Here is a 17,482-nt window from a genome sequence, read left to right on the forward strand (position 1 = left end):
AATTTGCAATTCGTTACCTTCCCTGCCTCGGGACCAACGGGCACGTCTCCCCCCTTAAAACTTTTCTTGTATTGGTTTGAGAACCGAAGCGAAGCGACTTGAGCAGTTCTTGGTGGCCACCGATCACCACTGTATCACCAACCAACCAAGGGAAAAGTATGGCCCTGGGCAGAGCAGCCCGAGAGCGAGGGGGAACCCCAGATCCTGCCTCCGTTACAAAGGCGGGTATGTGGATGGGGGGCGGGGGGCCGGGCTGCCAGGCCCCCCTCAGGAACTACTGCTCACCCCCCACTCTGCAAGCCAACGGTGTCATTTGGTTGGAAGGGAATATAGGGAATATGTATGAAAAGATGGAATGTAAGAAGTAAAGGGGGGGGGGGGGGGAAGGAGACGTGGGCTTTCTTGTTTGAGGGGGTTTTGTTTTGTTTGTTGGGGTTTTGTTTAATTGATAGTTTTTAACGGAGAGGGCCAGCGTCAGCAGGCCGGCGCGGCCGGCAGCGTGGCACGGGCATTTAACTGGGGAGAAGCGGGTTTTGGCTTCCTGCGCAGCGCCCCCTGCAGGCCGCCGGCAGCGCCACTGGGAGCCCCCGGCCGCGGGCGGGCACGCGCGTTCTTCCGCCCGGGGGGGGCCGAATGGGAAACCGGGGCCGGGGGGGGTGACAGACTGCTTTTTGGTGCCTTTTGCTGAAGCTGTCTTATTTTCTGATGACTAGGATAAACACCGTTTTTCAGCCTATAAGGAGTTGCACAAACGTACCTTTAACTTTCAGCAGATCACTTCGGCAGCAAACGGCTTTTTTTTTAAAAAAAAAGTGCGTGCCGGATTGTTATAGAATTAAATTCCAGCCTATTAAAAAGGGAGGAATTTTTCCTCTCTCAGCTACATATCTTGGTTCTGCCAGGCTGCACAGCCCAATGGTAGTGATTTCACGAAAAGTTTTATAGTAACCAGTGCTTAGTGTTGGAAGTTTTGCAAACAGATCCATCATCGGGTTTGTGGAAAAAACATCTGAAACCCTTCTAAAAACAGTTGATTCTGTTCAAAAGATAATTTTTAACCGGCTGAGGTTAAAACAAAGCTCAGCAAATATGTATCTGTCTGTTTCCTCACTCATTTTAACAGCCACAGTGGTGATACTTGCATGACTTTATAGTACAGCCTTCTGTAAGATAAAGCACTATCCCCTCTACCTAAAACAATCCAGAGAATCGGCATTTCATAAAAAATGTCAGTCGTACTATGTTATTTTACAGCTGTCATCCAGCACCTAAGAACTAACTACAAAATTTCTTCCAACAAGAGAGCTGTCTTTTCAAGCCAAGTATTGAATGGCAATTGTAAAATAGCATAATAGAGATAAGATTTCACAGTTCATTTTTGCGTCACTTCTCTTGCAAGGATACTTACACAATCACCAGCTTCTGAAAAACTAAGGCCAAAATGAGCTATTTAGGGAACTATTTAAATTCCATTTTTGTGAAGGACAACACTTCTGCTAAGCCACTGAGTCTGAATAAATAAAAATGGGGAAAAACCCTCAGATTATAGCCTGGGCAATGCAAGAAATAGAGATCTCAGTGTTGTTCCACTGCTGATTATTATCATTAAAACAGATGTTCTTCACAGCCTTGACCAAACAACTCTGTTCTGTGATCAGACACAAGCACAGACTCACTCGTGACAGATGCATGCGCTTACATTTAGGACCACGGACTTACGCACACTCATCTCTTGCATATTTTACTTTGCATGCACAAATGTGTGTATTTGCTCTATACCTTTTTTTTTTCCCCCTGCACATCAGCTTTAGAAAACTATCTTCACATATGAAATTTCAAAAGAATCAAATCTATCAGAATTCTAAGTGATGTAAGATGAACTTGCTGATGCCAGCGGTTGAACACTAATGCCTACCGGTATCAGCTGACAGGACACTAATTACTAGTTACAAGAGATGATTGCTTGGTAAAGGATCTATTCAGTGAGTTATGGTTTTGAAAAATTATAAAGTACAGGCCTGATCTGTGAAAAGATACGCAGTATGAAAATACAGCATACGTTCTCAAGATGATTATCATGACAGAGATCTGTCTAATTAGGAAGAATCTATTTTAATGCTAAGATATGAAAGAGCCCAGCTGGGAGAGGAATTTAGAGGAAGACACAGAAACATGACTGTTAAGCTGACAGCAAGTGCAGCCTAAGCATGTTCCAATGACAGCTTCTAAAAAAAAAATTCATCTCAGTATTTAATCAATAGTGGTTTCAGAACAAGTACAGCCTCACAGATAATCTAGCTAGTCATATTAGTGGGAGGAGCTCCATAAATAATATAGAAAACACGCCTTTGCAGAGCAACTTACTGAAACCGCTTCCCTTTTGTCAGCTGAGCTGGGGGTTATCCAGTAGATGGGTGACATTAAAAATATCACTATAAGGATAAATATGAATCCTCCTCTATTAGAAACTACACTTCAGTTCCTGACGCTGCCAGTCCTTGCGGCAGCAAGTTTCAAACCATCTTGGGCAGCAGATTAACCTTTAGAGTGGCTGCCTGGGTAGAAACCTTTCTGAAGCTCCTACTATAATTAAATGGTTTATGTCTAAATCGATGGATGACATGGTGACACAGGCATCTGCTGAAAGGCGAACCTAGAGTCAACCACGCAGCGTGCCCACTGAATATAACTTTGAAAACCAGCTAAAAGATTCTTTTTGGGTCTGCAAGAGGCAGTTCGCTTAGACAGTGAAAAGGGTTTCGGAAGATTTCTGCTGAAGGCTCTCTTGGATACAGTGCTACCTAAGCGAGCACATCAGGTGTACTTCAATTATTACCACAAGCTATTTAAGTGCGTGTTGCCTAATATGTCCGTAGTCAAAAAAGAATAGTAATGGCATTTGGGGAGTAGTTAAAGGACAGCCATATAGTTGAGGGTTGACTGAAAACAAGAAAACCCACAACCTCCATGAATGTATCTGTGAAACCCAACTACAGCATGGCAAAAATTCTCATGACAGCTGGGGTGGCCAGGAGCTACAGCTGACAGAACATCCAGAGCTGTAGGAATTGTTCAAGGGATGAACCGAGTCTGCAGCAAAAGAGGTTTCTCTAAATAGTTAAGGAAAAAGTCATCAAGGCTGCAGAGGAACAGAAGAATGAAACAATAAAGGGAGAAAGGGGAAGCAACAAAGAAAATCAAAAAGCAAGTTACAGTTGCAAGTCAGAGCTTTAAGGCACTGCAGGAAGTCATCACTAGGTGGACATACAAACAAAACCAGAACACCCTCAAACCTACGCTTTCCAGCCTATATATTTCAAATTGTAGAACACAGGGAATCCAAGTCAGAATTTTTACAAAATCCTCCCTGTTGTGAACAACGGTGAAAGCTCCAATTCGGCAAGGTACTACAGCAGGACACGCACGTGGATTGACATACACGCATACCTATGTACTCTGCTGAAATCAGGGCTGGAAAAATATGGGGAAGGAATGCAACATGTGTACTTGTTTTCTCCTATTCTGATTACAGATAGGTCACAAAAAGAACATTAAAAAAAAAATGAATGCCACAAATTGGCATTGTTACCCACACACTCTCCTGTCAGATTAATGTTACTGAAATACATCCTAGTTTAGGAAGCAGAATTCAGATAATTAATCCCAATATACCACAGTACGTCTTTCTGTTATTTTGAAAATCTGGTTCTGGAGCTAACAGCTGCAGGATATATCCACGGAGAGAGCTAGCAGAGAGCTTGAAGAGGGGAGAGGGAAATCATTGCTCGGGCACAGGCCCCATCTAAGCCTTTGATCTGTCACACTGATCTCAAGAGAATAACTGGGTTGTAATGGAGGAGGCAGGGGAGTGGAGGGAAGGACACTAGGAAAAATCCCAGAGAGATGCTTCTGGAGGTTCCCTGTGGCTTACACTAGAAATATACATGAAGGAACTTAAATTTCTTTACCCGTTCTTATACTGCGCAGCCCACTGCTTCTCAGTAAAGACCACCCCTTTTCCATTTAGCTTGAATGAACAGGGCAACAAACAAAATAAAGTTCCTCATCAATAAAATCAAATGCAGACTTTGGTGATGAGGAAGCAACTGGGGGGATTTTTTTTCTTTTTTTCTCTCCGAGGCAACTGCTGTTTAGATGTCAGCCATTTGTAAGAATTTCAGAGTGAACATGATCACTTTGAATTTCCTGAGCTGGAAGAAAGACTGAACCTATTGAAAACTATCGTTCATCCTCCTTCATATCGGAGACTGATGATTCTTCTGCAATCCCTGGCATAAGCAATTAATTTTAATATTCAAACAAGAATGTTTTTATAAGTTCATAAATTACAGGGAGAAAGAATTACAGGGTCATCTTCCACAGCGGTAATTTTTGTAAGTTATGTGTAAGTTCAGTCTTCAAGGTAGAGAATACGGTATTTTCCTCCCCATGCCAATGTGCTGACTGACAGACACCACCACCGTTTCATTGGAACTGCTGTAGTTCCTAGTCTACAAATACACGTTATATGACATAGATTTACAAACCTGCATTAAAAGTACATCACTGAGGTTGTAGTCTGGCAGTCAATGAGTTTAAAACTACCAAAATCAAAGCGCTTATGCAATCTTTATTTGGCTTCCTTGCGCAATCAACGGTATGGTGAATTCTTCAAATACACCCTTACACACTATTTTTCCACAGGATGTTTCCTTCAGTCTGTACACAGAACTGTCAGTGCTCACCAGCGAGCAGCTATTTAATAATTTTTTTCCTTTTTGTTCCACATATCAACTCATGCCAATTTACTAATTCAAACCCTGTTCACAGACATTGGCTTCCTCAGAAAAGCCACCGCTACTGCTCCTGAGTGTTTCACACATAGCAATAAACTGATTTTCACAATCCATTGCAAGTGAGAGGACAGTGCTCTTACGTTAGAGACTGGAAACTGAAACAAGGAAATTAAGTTTAAAAAGTTTTGCTAAAACACCTTATTTGAGCTGATTTGTTAAAAAGACTTAAAGTAGACTGTGTTTTGTAAGAGCAGCCCACATCAACTTCAGTTGAATCTGTAGGTGGTTAGTGTTTCTGCTAGGCAGAACCCCCTTCTCAAGGCAGAAAACAAGGAATGCAATTAGTGATCATCTGCAGGAAGCAGAGTTTATGTGAACTGAGCAGCATCACTTAAGACAGCTCAAACATTTCATCTCAAACACACAGAGTTCAGTAAATTACGGGCAAACCCAGAAATTAGACCTTATAGGAAAGAAAGAAACTATCACATACTGGTTTTCAGTAATATTTTAAAAGAAATCTGTTGTCCCACTTTTTCTGTAGACACACCTTTCAAATAGCCTTTGCCGAAGCAAAGTCAAAACATGCTGGGTTTAGAAAGTACAGCTCAGGGAAAGATTACCTGAAGCCAGAAAACGCTAAAGAGGTAAGACATTAAATAACATGAAAATGCCTAATGGATCCCTGTTCATGCTCGGTCATATTAACCACAATACAAACCCCAGTAACTACTAGCTTCATTAAAAAACCAAGCCTGCGCTCAGACTATTTCCAGAGTCACTAAAGTTACTAGACAACATTCATCAGAAGTCTAGGACGCCTCCCATCTTAGCTCAGGCTTGCAGTTAACTAATGGTTTACAGCAAACAACAGCTGATTAGATTCCAGCTAGGCAGGAAAAAAAATCCTTCTCATAGTATGAATAGTGAGACTTTAAATAGATTCCGTACGAAGGCTGTTGAGTCTCCATTGTTGAAAGCTTTAGGAACAGGTTAAGCAAATTTGTCAGTAAGGACACAAATATAATTGATTTTGCCATGGAACAAGGTGATGGATTAGATGACTTCTCAAGGTTCCTTCTGGTCCTAACTTTTCATAACATTACAATTACTTAGGGAGCTTGAAAGTTATAAATATATTTAAGCTGTTAATAACTTTGTGTATTTAATTCTGACATTGGTGTACAATGAGGTTACATATGAACTTACACATTGGCTCAGACCACAGGTCCATCTAGCACAGAGCTCTACCTCCTGCAGTAACCGTGGGAGTGGACACTCAGGGTAAGCACATTCTGCCTCCCAGCCTTCAAACATTTTCAAGTTAGGTTATGTGATTTATCTAGTTAATAGACTCTACAGCAGCTCTTCCAAGTTTTTTTCCAGTCTCTCCTTCCACCTCTATAAACTCCTAGATCTAGAAAGTAATTGGAGGAGTACCACAAATCCACATAGGTTGTCTGAAGAACTGTTCCTCTGGCTTGTGCTGAACAAAGCTCTTCTTCCAATATCCCTCATGCTTGCATTAGAAGAGACAGTGAAAAGCCAATCCCACTCCACTTCTCTCCAGACCTCTCAGTTCTGCACACCTCTTCTTAAATTCCCCCTATGTCATGTTTTTATTCCAAATGAAGATTCTTGGCTATTCAATGGATGGAGTTCCTTGCATGTTGTAATGGAAGTCATAATATACTTCTGTTCGTCCTTGTCATCTCTGAATACTTTTCAGTTCTAGCATGTCCTGTCAGGGATAAATGGGCCAGAACTGCATGCAGTATTCAGGTGTGTAAACCTTGGATTTTTAGAGCAGCATATGCACTTGAACAGTAAGCATAACAATCCTTTCTGGTTTGTTTTCCATTTGCTTCTTAATCATTCCTAATCTACTCTATCATTTTTTTTCTTCAGCTAATACTAAGTGATACTGTCATGGAAATGTCTACCATAACCCAAAGGTCTTGTTCCTGAAGACCTTTGGGTCAGCTTACAAATGATCCAAGATGTGAAGACAGGACTATCCTCCCCAAATGTATCACTTCATAATTACCTACACTGAATTACACCTGTTGTTTTGTTGCACAGTCTTTCTGCAAGCTATGTAGCCTCCCTTGTCGTTACTACCTTGCATAACCTGTCATCAGCAAAGCTTTGTCACCTCACTGATGGCTTCTCTTCTCCAGGTCCTTTAAGAATATATTGAATGGCACAGATCCCAAGATAGACCCCATATGGAATTTCAGTAGTCACCTCCCTCTCATGCAAGAACTGACCATTTACTTCCATACGATGACGGTCTACCCTCTGCTGACATCTTTTAAACCATGTTCTCATCTATTCCAGCACCTTCCTTCTTACGCCAGCGACATTCCCGTGTTGCTTGGTTTTCCTAAAACACTTTGATAAAAAGTTCTGTCTTTCAGAAATCCAGGTTGACTGTATCAGCCAGATGATCCTCAGCTACATATCACCGACCCTTTCAAAGAATTATGAGAGCTTTGTTAACTCTCACTGATTAGGTAATATTTATTCAGGTAGATACTAATTCTCTCTCTTATTACAGTGTCTACTCATTCACTTGTAACAGATGTGGAATTTTAGTTTGCTGGATACTCTTGGAACCTTTCTAAATGACATCACATTTGATACCTTCTGATTTTCATGTACTGAAGAATATTGAAGAGACAGGTTACATGCTGCTATTAGTAGATATTTCATCCCTGAGTTCTCTTAGCATTTTTGGGTGAATCCTTCAGATCCTGGAGATGCATCTGTATTCATCTGCCTTTTGTACCATTACCTCTTCAGATTACTTCAATTTCAGAGGCATTCTCTGCTGTGTTCCCTGAATGCCCCAGAAAGGGTCTGAAAGGACAATTTCCCTGATTCCTTCTGTACTGGATTTGAGTAGCAAGGTTTCAGTAGCAGAGGGGGCTACAGGGAAGCTTCTGTGAGAAGCTGCTGGAAGCTTCCCCCATGTCTGATGGAGCCGATGCCAGGCAGCTCCAAGATGGAGCCACCACTGGCCAAGGCTGAGCCCGTCAGTGATAGTGGCAGCACCTCTGGGATAATGTATTTAAGAACAGAAAAAAGTTATTGTGCAGCCAGAGAGAGGAGTGAGAGCATGTGAGAGCAGCAACTCTGCAGCCCCCCAGGCGGGTGCAGGAGGTGCTTCAGATGCCAGAGCAGAGATTCCCCAGCACCTCTGGTGAGGCAGATCCCCCCCGCATCCCCGGGACCCCAGCCTGGGGCAAGGGGTGCTCGAGAGGGCCGTGACCCGTGGGCAGCCTGCACTACCACAGTAGAAGAACTGCAGCCTGTGGGAAGGATTGGCATTGGACAGGTTCATGGAGAACTGTCTCCCGTGGGAGGGACCCCAGGCTGGAGCAGGGGCAGAGTATGAGAAGCCCTCCCCCTGTGGAGGAAGGAGTAGCAGAGACAGCTTGGGATGACTATGGACTGACCTTAACCCCCATTCCCCATCCCCCTGTGCTGCTGCAGGGGAGGATGTAGAGAAAATCTGGAGTAAAATTGAGCCTGGGAAGAAGACAGGGGAGGGGGGAAGGTGTTTTAAGATTTAGGTTTTATTTCTCATTAACCCACTCTGATATGACTGGCAGTAAATTAAACATATTTCCCCAAGTCGAGTCTGTTTTGCCCGTGACGGTAATTGGTGAGTGCTCTGCCCATCCTTACCTTGACCCACGAGCCTTTTGTTATTTTTGTTATTTCTTCTCCCCCCTGCCCGGCTGAGAAGGGCAGCGACAGGGCAGCTCTGGTGGGCACCTGGTGTCCGGCCAGGGTCAGCCCACCGCATCTTCCACAGTGAACAAGGATGCAAATGGTTCAGCTTCTCTCCAGAGACTTTGTTCTCCCTGGGAGTTCATTGTATATCCTTGTCATATTCAGACTCAGTGACAATGTTTTCTTCCTCTTGATGTGCTGGAAGAAGGATATTGAACTATTTTTTATTCTCTTAGCTAGTTAGATCTCAGACTCATCTTTGGTCTGCCTAATAATAATTTCAATAGTATATCTGTCAGTCTTTATGATACTTCAGGTTTTTTTCATTTGGACATGTTTTTAGCTTTTGGAAGGACACCTTATTCTAATAGCCTCTCTTTGCTGTTTGGAAATAACTGCTTCTTTTTACTTTCTCAGGCATGTCCAGTAAATCCTGTGCATTGGCATCATGCTTCCTCTTTGGTGTCCTTCTGTAGCCTTCATGCCCCCTTTACATATTTAATTGTCTTAGGTGCCACTCTGTTCATTCTTGGTAAACTTTCTCATTTTTACATAGTTCCACGTGTTGAAATGAACACAGCAGTGGTGAGCATTTTGGGCCCTAGTGCTCCCCAAAGATACTGAATCCATGACTGTTATGTCATTCTTAAAGAGCAGTCTTAATGTTCAGCAAGATATATATGCATCTATGTATATATATACACACATGTATGTGTGTGTATATATGTATTTATTATATATAATTGTGCACATTGAAATATAGGGCAGATGTGGCCAGTAAACTGAAAAGAAAGTGCAAAAGAATTTCTGGTTCTTCCCAGATATAACCAGCCATAAGCGAGGGTTTGTTTGGATCTAATCTTGTTTCTGAGTTTGCCTGAAATATACGCTGATAATAATTAGCATTTACTGCATGTAGCTCTCAAACCCTTCTAAGCATCATTATTCTTCTTTGCAGAGCAATTATGAGCCACAGAACAGTGAAGTGACAAAAGACAGTACCTATGATTCTTCATTTCACTCTGCTACATATATTGGCATCTCCTCTATTTACCAGGAACCACTAACTCTGCAAACTACTGGGGGCATTGCTTTCCAGTCATGCTGTTATCATTATAGTTGATTTTATGTGGTGAACATGCCCAGATGAGGTGTTCACAACCTTATTTTCAGTCTCTTTTCTCTGCATATAACAAATACTTGTGTTGTAACAATATAACATAGCATGATTTTCAGGCAATAGATACCTTAAGGTAACTTACTAGTTTCTTCAGCTTGTTTTGCATTTCATAGCTCAACAGGGCATTCTGATTGAATAAGGCAATACAGCCACAAAGCCATTGTTGTTGGGGCTCTGAGCTCAAGGATATACCCATGATTCATGTGGTACATATTCTAGAAAAATCTGGCCCTACAGACCAAGTAGATGTGGTGCTTACAGACATGGTTTGGTGGTGAACTTGGCAGTCCTGGGTTAATAGATGGACCTGATGATCTTAAAGGTCTTTTCCAACCTAAATGATTCTATGACTCTATGATAAGAATAGTAGAGCACTATCTTTCCAAAAGTACACAGTCTATAAACAATACCCCATAAAATAGGAAATAACTAATAGCATCTAACCTAAGTGTATAGATTTTCTTTGCCCAGTTCTTGTCCTATGAGATGTACAGTTATTCCTTTTCCACTTCACCTTTCTGACTCCAGTTTCTTCTAGTCTATGTTACTCATCCAGAACTCAGTAAAAAATAGCCTCAGCTTTGCATGTCTCACTCCCAGGGAGACAACCTGTCAGCACAATAATTTTGCATATTAGTCTGTACCGCTCTAGAGCCTACACCATTTTTTCCACAGTAACTTGCATATTGGTATTTTAAGTTCTAGGTCAGTTCACTGACCACAGTTTAATTTTGGGGGTAGAGTTACTTGCTTCACTAGCCAACCAATTTGTTTTGTTGAGACCTGCAAATGATAGAATATAGGAAGGGAGTACCTTTTCATTACAGGTTTGGTGGGGTTTTTTGAATCTACATTTCCTTTCTGCAAAAGGGAAACACATGCTGCCTCAGCTAGTATGGCACCAGAAGCTTGATGGTTTTTTCTCTGAATTGACCACTATCAGCCATTAATTATCAGTTAAAGCAGGGTCACAGGATTTACTTCCTGTAAGAACTATAGAGAAGAAAAAGCTGAACTGCATACTACCCAGTGGGTAATATTTATCAGCCCTTCCAGCACTCTCACACACTAGATGTAGTAATGCTTTGACGGTAAGTCAAGCTCTGTGTTGCATATCATCTTAAGCTGGAATACCCAGAAACTACTCCCGTTAACCCCATCTTACCAGTTTTGTCCCAAGTATAACTATGCACATTGCCAGCTGGGGGAAGAAAAAAAAAAGGCTTTCTTTGGTGGGCTTTCTTTAGTGTTTAATAGCATGCTGCTTCTACAATTTCTATGTCACTGTCACACCATTCAGTTGCTGTATGGATCAGGTACCTTTATGTACATAAGCGCATCTTGTGATCCATGAAAATTAATCAATTTGAATATTGTATTTATGAAAGCATCTAACTTTGTGCAGACAGGAAAAAACTGAGAGCTGAAGAGTATACAGTATCATTCCATAAACAGCAAAGATATTGTATTGACAGAGTTACTTATTCTTCAGCTGTCCACATCATTTTGTTACTAAATGAATATTTCATAAGAATGTATACTAGTTTGATAGACTTATTTATTTGTGGATGGTTCTTTGATGTGATTTTATAGTGGTGACACTAAGAGGCCAAATGCTGGATAAAGAGTTTCCCCATTTTTCTGTCTTGTGACTCAGAAAGAGGACTGTCAGCTCTCCCACATTGCCTGGTACAGTACCTTGATTGGAATTTCACCTCCAAGACACAGTAACAATAGAAGTTTGGTACTCTACCAATATTTAAAATTCCCTTACAGTCATTGCTAATTTACTGATTCTTAGCTCTGCTGAATCAGCATCATGGAAAGCAATGTCTTCCCTTAATCACTGACAGAAAGCAGTGCCTCTGCAAGGGCAGAGTCAACTAAGAACAGGATTAGGGTAGACTGACAGTAGCTGTATCAACTCCTATACAATCGTTTTAAAATTATCTAAAATCACTAACCTTTCACTTTTGGAGCATGGGGTTCAATTCTGTGTTTAGCCATGCATGAAAATGAGTCCAGCAATCTTGGTTTAGCCTCCACAGAATCATTCATGTAATTTGCCATGACTGGCAGATTTTGCTGTGGAGAAAGAGTGAATACAAATTAGAAAATAAAAGTGAGGTTTTGTCAGCTTGAAAAATCAAACATCAATAAATCTGAATGTCAGAATCACAGACAGCAAATCCAGATCTGAAAGCTTGGACCTTTGTGCAACCCTCACACGGACAGAATAAAAAATGGAATAGAAGGCAGGATCTACTGTAAGCACAACGTAGCAGTCATCATAGCATCAGTGGAGCAGTCACTGAAACCAATACTGTGAGTAGGATGGTTGCACACCAATGGACTACTGAACTCCACTCCTCGACACTCATGGTGTCTCCTCATCCACAGGAGGGGCTCTCAGAACTGCCCACCCGAGTATAGCAGGCAGCTTTGTGTCTCAGACATGCCCAACATCGTGCGAAGGCCAGTAGCCCTGCTTCACCTGTTGCCAGCAATTCTGGGGTGCCGCTCAGAATAGAAGTTAACAGTCTATTTCTGGACAGCGAGGAAGACTGCAAGTGCCTCTTCTCCATAAAGGAGCACTTTCTGAACAATAAAAAAAAACCAAATTAAAACCTATAAATACACATGAAAGAGAAAAAAAATAGGAAAAGATAAAAATAAGAGTGAGAGAGAAGTAAAGAATGGCAACCCCTCATCTGCCATAATCCTCTTCTCACTTGCTCTGGGTGACTAACTCAGATCTAAACCCGAGCCTCCCATACGAAATTAACCCAGGTGACAATCACTGAACTGCCTCAGTAAGGGCAGTGGACAGTCTTTTGACTCAGGCTGTACATAAAACTGCTCTGCGGTTAACTTTTTCTCTTTATGTACAATTTCTTTTCCTTCGACAAATACTAAACTTTGCATAATCAGAATTCTTTGAAAGTAACCACACTTTAATGATGCGCCGTCATTTCAAAGTTTAAACGGAACTGAAAAAATACGGTATCTTATCTCTTGTGACCCAAATCAAGACACGTGCCTGATGCAGATGGCTCATACACACTTTCAAGAAGGAAGGATGTCCTTATAATTGTTTACAGAACATCTGCCTCAAAAGGATACGGATTCTGACTGGAGCCCTGTGCATTACTGCAGTATAAATACTGTAAAACCCACCTACACCTTTCACTTATTGCTCTGTCTAAAAAATGAAAAAAAAAAAAAAAAAAGCCAAGGTGAAAAAAAGATAGAGAAGCACAAGAGGTTGGTTGGTTCAACATAAATATTAGCTGCAACTCTTCCTGTAAGATTTAACTGGTTTACTTTAATAAAAGCAGTAGCAGCATGTGTACAGCAGACACTAACAAAGGGGATGCCCAAAGCACCCACCACCTCTGCAGCTCTCCAGATTATAGTCAGCACTCCAGTCATCGTGTTACGTGGGGAACCCTGCAAATGCAACTCCAGCAAATCTAACCATCTTTGTTACTTAGCGAGGAAACTGCTTGTTTCCAACCAAAACCTTGCCCTTGCATGAATTCCTGTCTGATACACAGCGTAATTCAACCTGTTGTATACTAACTTTAATGTACAACAGCTGTCTAGCACAATGGTAGTCTATATTTGAATATCTAATAAAGATGTTCTGAGCTGTGATTTGTTGTAGAAAACTTTTCAGTTGTAGAATTTTTTTTAGATATTCCTTTCCCTTCTCTTGGATGTGTCTTCTGCATCAAAGACTATACAGTTAGGCTGGCGTTAGTGCTTTTTCCTCTCTGGATCTTTTGACAATGTGGTTTGCTTTTGGGAAGAGACAGTGCCACTAGCAGCAGGAATTAAATGCCCTGTCATACTCCTGTGTTGTAACATCAAGACAGGCTTTTAGCCCACATCTCATTTCCTCAATACTACTTCAAGAACTGTCATTTAACAACAAAAAAACAAGCAAAGCAAAAGAATGACAGCAAAATCTAATTTAACCATCCTTTGGCTAAATCCACCAGGCACATTAGAACCTAATCCACCATAGTCTTATTTAAAAATGGGTGGCTGAAAGGTGCCGTAGGATTTATAAAAAGAAAACAGATTGTCTCAGAGGCTGATGCCAAATAACTCATTGCCTGAGTTATCACTCTTCAATCAAAAAGTATATGAAGAAACTACATAAGTCATTTAGACAGCAATCACCATGGAGTTATGCTGGCCTCTCATGTCAGTGATGAAACAGCCAAATTCCCTGACAGTGGTGAGTTATTCCTTTTATCACTGGCAGAGCTGCCAAAAGAATCATCAAGGCTACAGGCATGGAAAACATGAGGCCTCTCCAAATTACAGTGATAAAAATACAAAGTGTTTTATTACTATACTTTCATCTTCATAATTTAAGTTTTGAAAAAAATTACAACAACATCAGCCACAGTTAGGCAACAATGTGATTACTTTAAACTCAGCATTTAATTCCTGTAAGGAAGCTTTCTTCCAGACCATGATCTTTGGGATTCTGTTCCCACCTCCCTCTGCCCCCAATCTCTCTCATAACTAAACACCTATCTTTCAGCCCTGACAAAGCTAGTATAAAATACTGGGTGTTTTATTACAAACTGTAATTCAGTCACTTTGGAGGTGGATTTTCTTTCTGTAGTTATAGCAATGCCTTAGTATAGGAAGTTGGTAATTTTTTATTACACTTTAACATTGCTAGAGAGGTCACATGCTGTAAGTGAGAGCATAGGTGTTTAGAAGTATTTTTCTGCCTGGCCTGATTGCCTTTAAAAATCCTAAAAAAGGGTAAAAATACATTCATTCTCTTGTATATTTTTAAATACTTGTTTTAAAAACCTAGCACGTACTGAAGAAATGCTAGTTTTGTGGGCCTGATTTCAATTTGAGCAGAATTTCAGTTAATAATGTTGCACACATAAACCCTCTTTTAACAGCCCATAATATTAAACTGAAGACAGGATTGCTAAAGAACTTTGTTATTTTTTCTCCCTATTAAATCAGCGTTACAGACTTTCAGCAGATGTCTTTAATAGACATGGTTATTAAAAAAGTATTACATAAAATAAATTCAGACCATTTCTTCTGTATTACTTACTCCCACCATTAAGAGCAGAATTTCTCCTGTATCTTCAAGTTATTACGTTTATGCCTAATGCAAATAAACAAAACCTCATCTCCAGACACTATAAACCTCTGTCAGCATCCATACAATACCTATATTTCGAAAACTGTCACTGCTTTGCATTTACAGTAACTCCCTATTTTTACAGGTCTAAAAGCTAGCCTTAAGAATGTGTTCTAGTAGATAAGTTTCAGACCATAAGCACTTTCATTTTTTTCAAGCTGGGAAAAATCTACCATCTTTTTTTCAAGCTCTTGGGTGACAAAGAGGTTTTGTTGTGTCAGGTATTTTTCTGAGCTTTTATAACTCAAAAAAGAATTTCAGTTTGGGGTTAATTTCTTGCAATGTATCAGCTAATAGATATGTACCTTTGCAATTTTACTGTTTGGGAAATGTTATTAAATATAGTCATTTTATTCATGGAAAATCTCACCACAGGTGATGTCTCTGGGTCAAACTGCCCATAATACTACATGCCTGAGATAAGCGTATGAAGTCACATGTATGCTCCTGCCATGAAATAAGCCTTGTGATGTGAACGTAACAGTTCTTTATCTCCAACAATTAGGCTGTTTATTCACCTAAGTAAATACAAATTTATGAGCTACAGATCTCCTCCATTTCCCTCCCATCTGCACAGGCATATAAACTGGGAGATGTCTGAGTACTCCTGAGTTCCTAGGCCTTGACCAGTCTTGTCTTCCTATTGGAATCAGCTTTCTCCCTCTACAGCCAGATTTCCACAGAAACCTAATGCACGATCAGATGGGAACAGTGGCAAGTTCTTGGTCTGAATAAGTAGGATACAGGAGCTAGGACAACCTTCAGAGAAACATCTGGAGACTCTGGAGTAACTGTACTGAAAGCAGTGAAGTTATTCTTACATATTTATATATCTATATAAATAAATATGTATTTTTAAACCAAGCAGACTATTTGGTCCATTGACAGTACATAATACTCTTTCTTAACACATTTATTGTGAGAGAAAGACAGAAACAATGGCATCATAGTTAGGTGGTACTATAGTTAAATGCACCTCCCCATCAGACCGCTAAATGTTCAACTTGTAACTCTACAATCGTCTCAACAAGAGACCTGTCAGGGTAAATGCATTAAACACCAATGCATGCAACAACTTTGAACTAGAAATACCATTGATGCATAGTTTTGTGTATTTCCTTGATGTTGGAATACAAAAAGATGCCTGAAAGCGCATCCAGAAATTCTTAGTATGTTGCCTTAAAGGTCCAAAGACACTTTGATTAGCTTTGAAGAGCATCACAGCTCTACGAATCCGATCTCAAGTGCTACGTGAATTGCTCATGTAATACTGGTGCTTTATTGTCACTGTTTGCTGTGCAAATCTTTACAGAGATATTCACAAAACCTTTAGGGTCATACTTTTTTCCAGCAGCAGGCTCTTTTATAGCCATTGAAAAGAACAGTTTAAGGCAATCATTAAGGGTTGTGGGATGAAACTGGAGCAATTTATTTCATAGAATAGAATATTTCAGTTGGAAGGGACCTATGACAATCAAGTAGTCCAACTGCCCGATCACTTCATGGCTGACCAAAAGTTAAAGCATGTTATTAAGGGCATTGTCCAAATGTTTCTTAAACACTGACAGGCACAGGGCATTGACCACCTCTCTAGGAAGCCTGTATAGACAGACAGAGGTACTTCCACACAAGCAGCACCCTAGCTTTGTGACTGAAGGGTCACCAGCTCAGGGTCATAAATTTAGTCAACTCACTAGATTTTCAGGCTTCAGGAAAAGAGTCTTCATTCAACAGTAATCATTATTTATGTTAAAATTTCAAGCTCTTTAAAAACTGGCAAGGAATTTTAAAGAAAATGAAAGCTATTTTCATTGTCCTCCTAATTCTGATGGAGGAAAATCACAGTGAGAATTTTTAAGTAAATTAGGAAATAAAAAACCAAAAGCTACCCCAAAGCTCTGATTGCCACTGAGGCATATTCCAATTCACACTATGAATTCTGATACTCCTTCATGGTGTTGAATGAAGAAACCTCATCTTTTAAACAGGAAAGCGCATCTGAGAAGCTTGTCCAAAGCATCCTAGTTTTAATATCCTCTGGTAGTAAAGCAGCCGTAACAACCTTGAGTTGCCCCCCAGACTCAAGACAGCTGTAGCTGCCTAGCTATATGTAGTATCCACATACAGCCCTGAAGTATGAGACATGAAGCACAGAAATTGTTTGAAAGAACTGCTGATGTGATTAGGCAACACCTGAATTGATCAGACACTTCATGGCATAAGTCATCTGGATGGCCCCAAGAAGTGTCTACATCTGAGAAAGGGAGTAAAAGAAGAAAAAAACCAAACCCAAGTCACAGTTCTGCTGTATCCCCAGATACAACGCAGCACAGCAGGTAGTCTTGCCCACCTTTACATCTTTTCTCTACTATGCACCTTGGCTGCTTCATCTGCTACAGACATAAATCACTGTTGCCTAGAGGGGCCAAAATTTATAAGGATGCAACCACAGACCAGGGAGTTGACGACTGTCGCTGACATCTGAGAATAGCTCTGAGTAAGCTGCTGCTTTTCTGTCAAGAGCAGGATCATTTTTTTCCCCTCTAGGTACACACATTTCATAGCAACACATTCTGT

At 40.7% G+C, this 17,482-nt stretch overlaps 1 long non-coding RNA gene across 1 annotated transcript in view; it reads right to left on the minus strand.

Moving 5' to 3' along the window:
* Positions 1-8,398: 8,398 nt before the first annotated feature.
* Positions 8,399-17,482, minus strand: part of LOC114015844 (uncharacterized) — a 62,521-nt gene continuing 53,437 nt past the window's right edge. The window contains exons 2-3 of the long non-coding RNA XR_003560008.2: positions 11,682-11,802; positions 8,399-8,735 (exon numbers count right to left, since the gene is read on the minus strand). This is a non-coding gene — a long non-coding RNA (uncharacterized LOC114015844). The remainder of the gene's footprint in view (positions 8,736-11,681; positions 11,803-17,482) is intronic.

Source organism: Falco cherrug, chromosome 1, assembly GCF_023634085.1.
Source record: "Falco cherrug isolate bFalChe1 chromosome 1, bFalChe1.pri, whole genome shotgun sequence".
Taxonomy (NCBI): Eukaryota; Metazoa; Chordata; class Aves; order Falconiformes; family Falconidae; genus Falco; species Falco cherrug.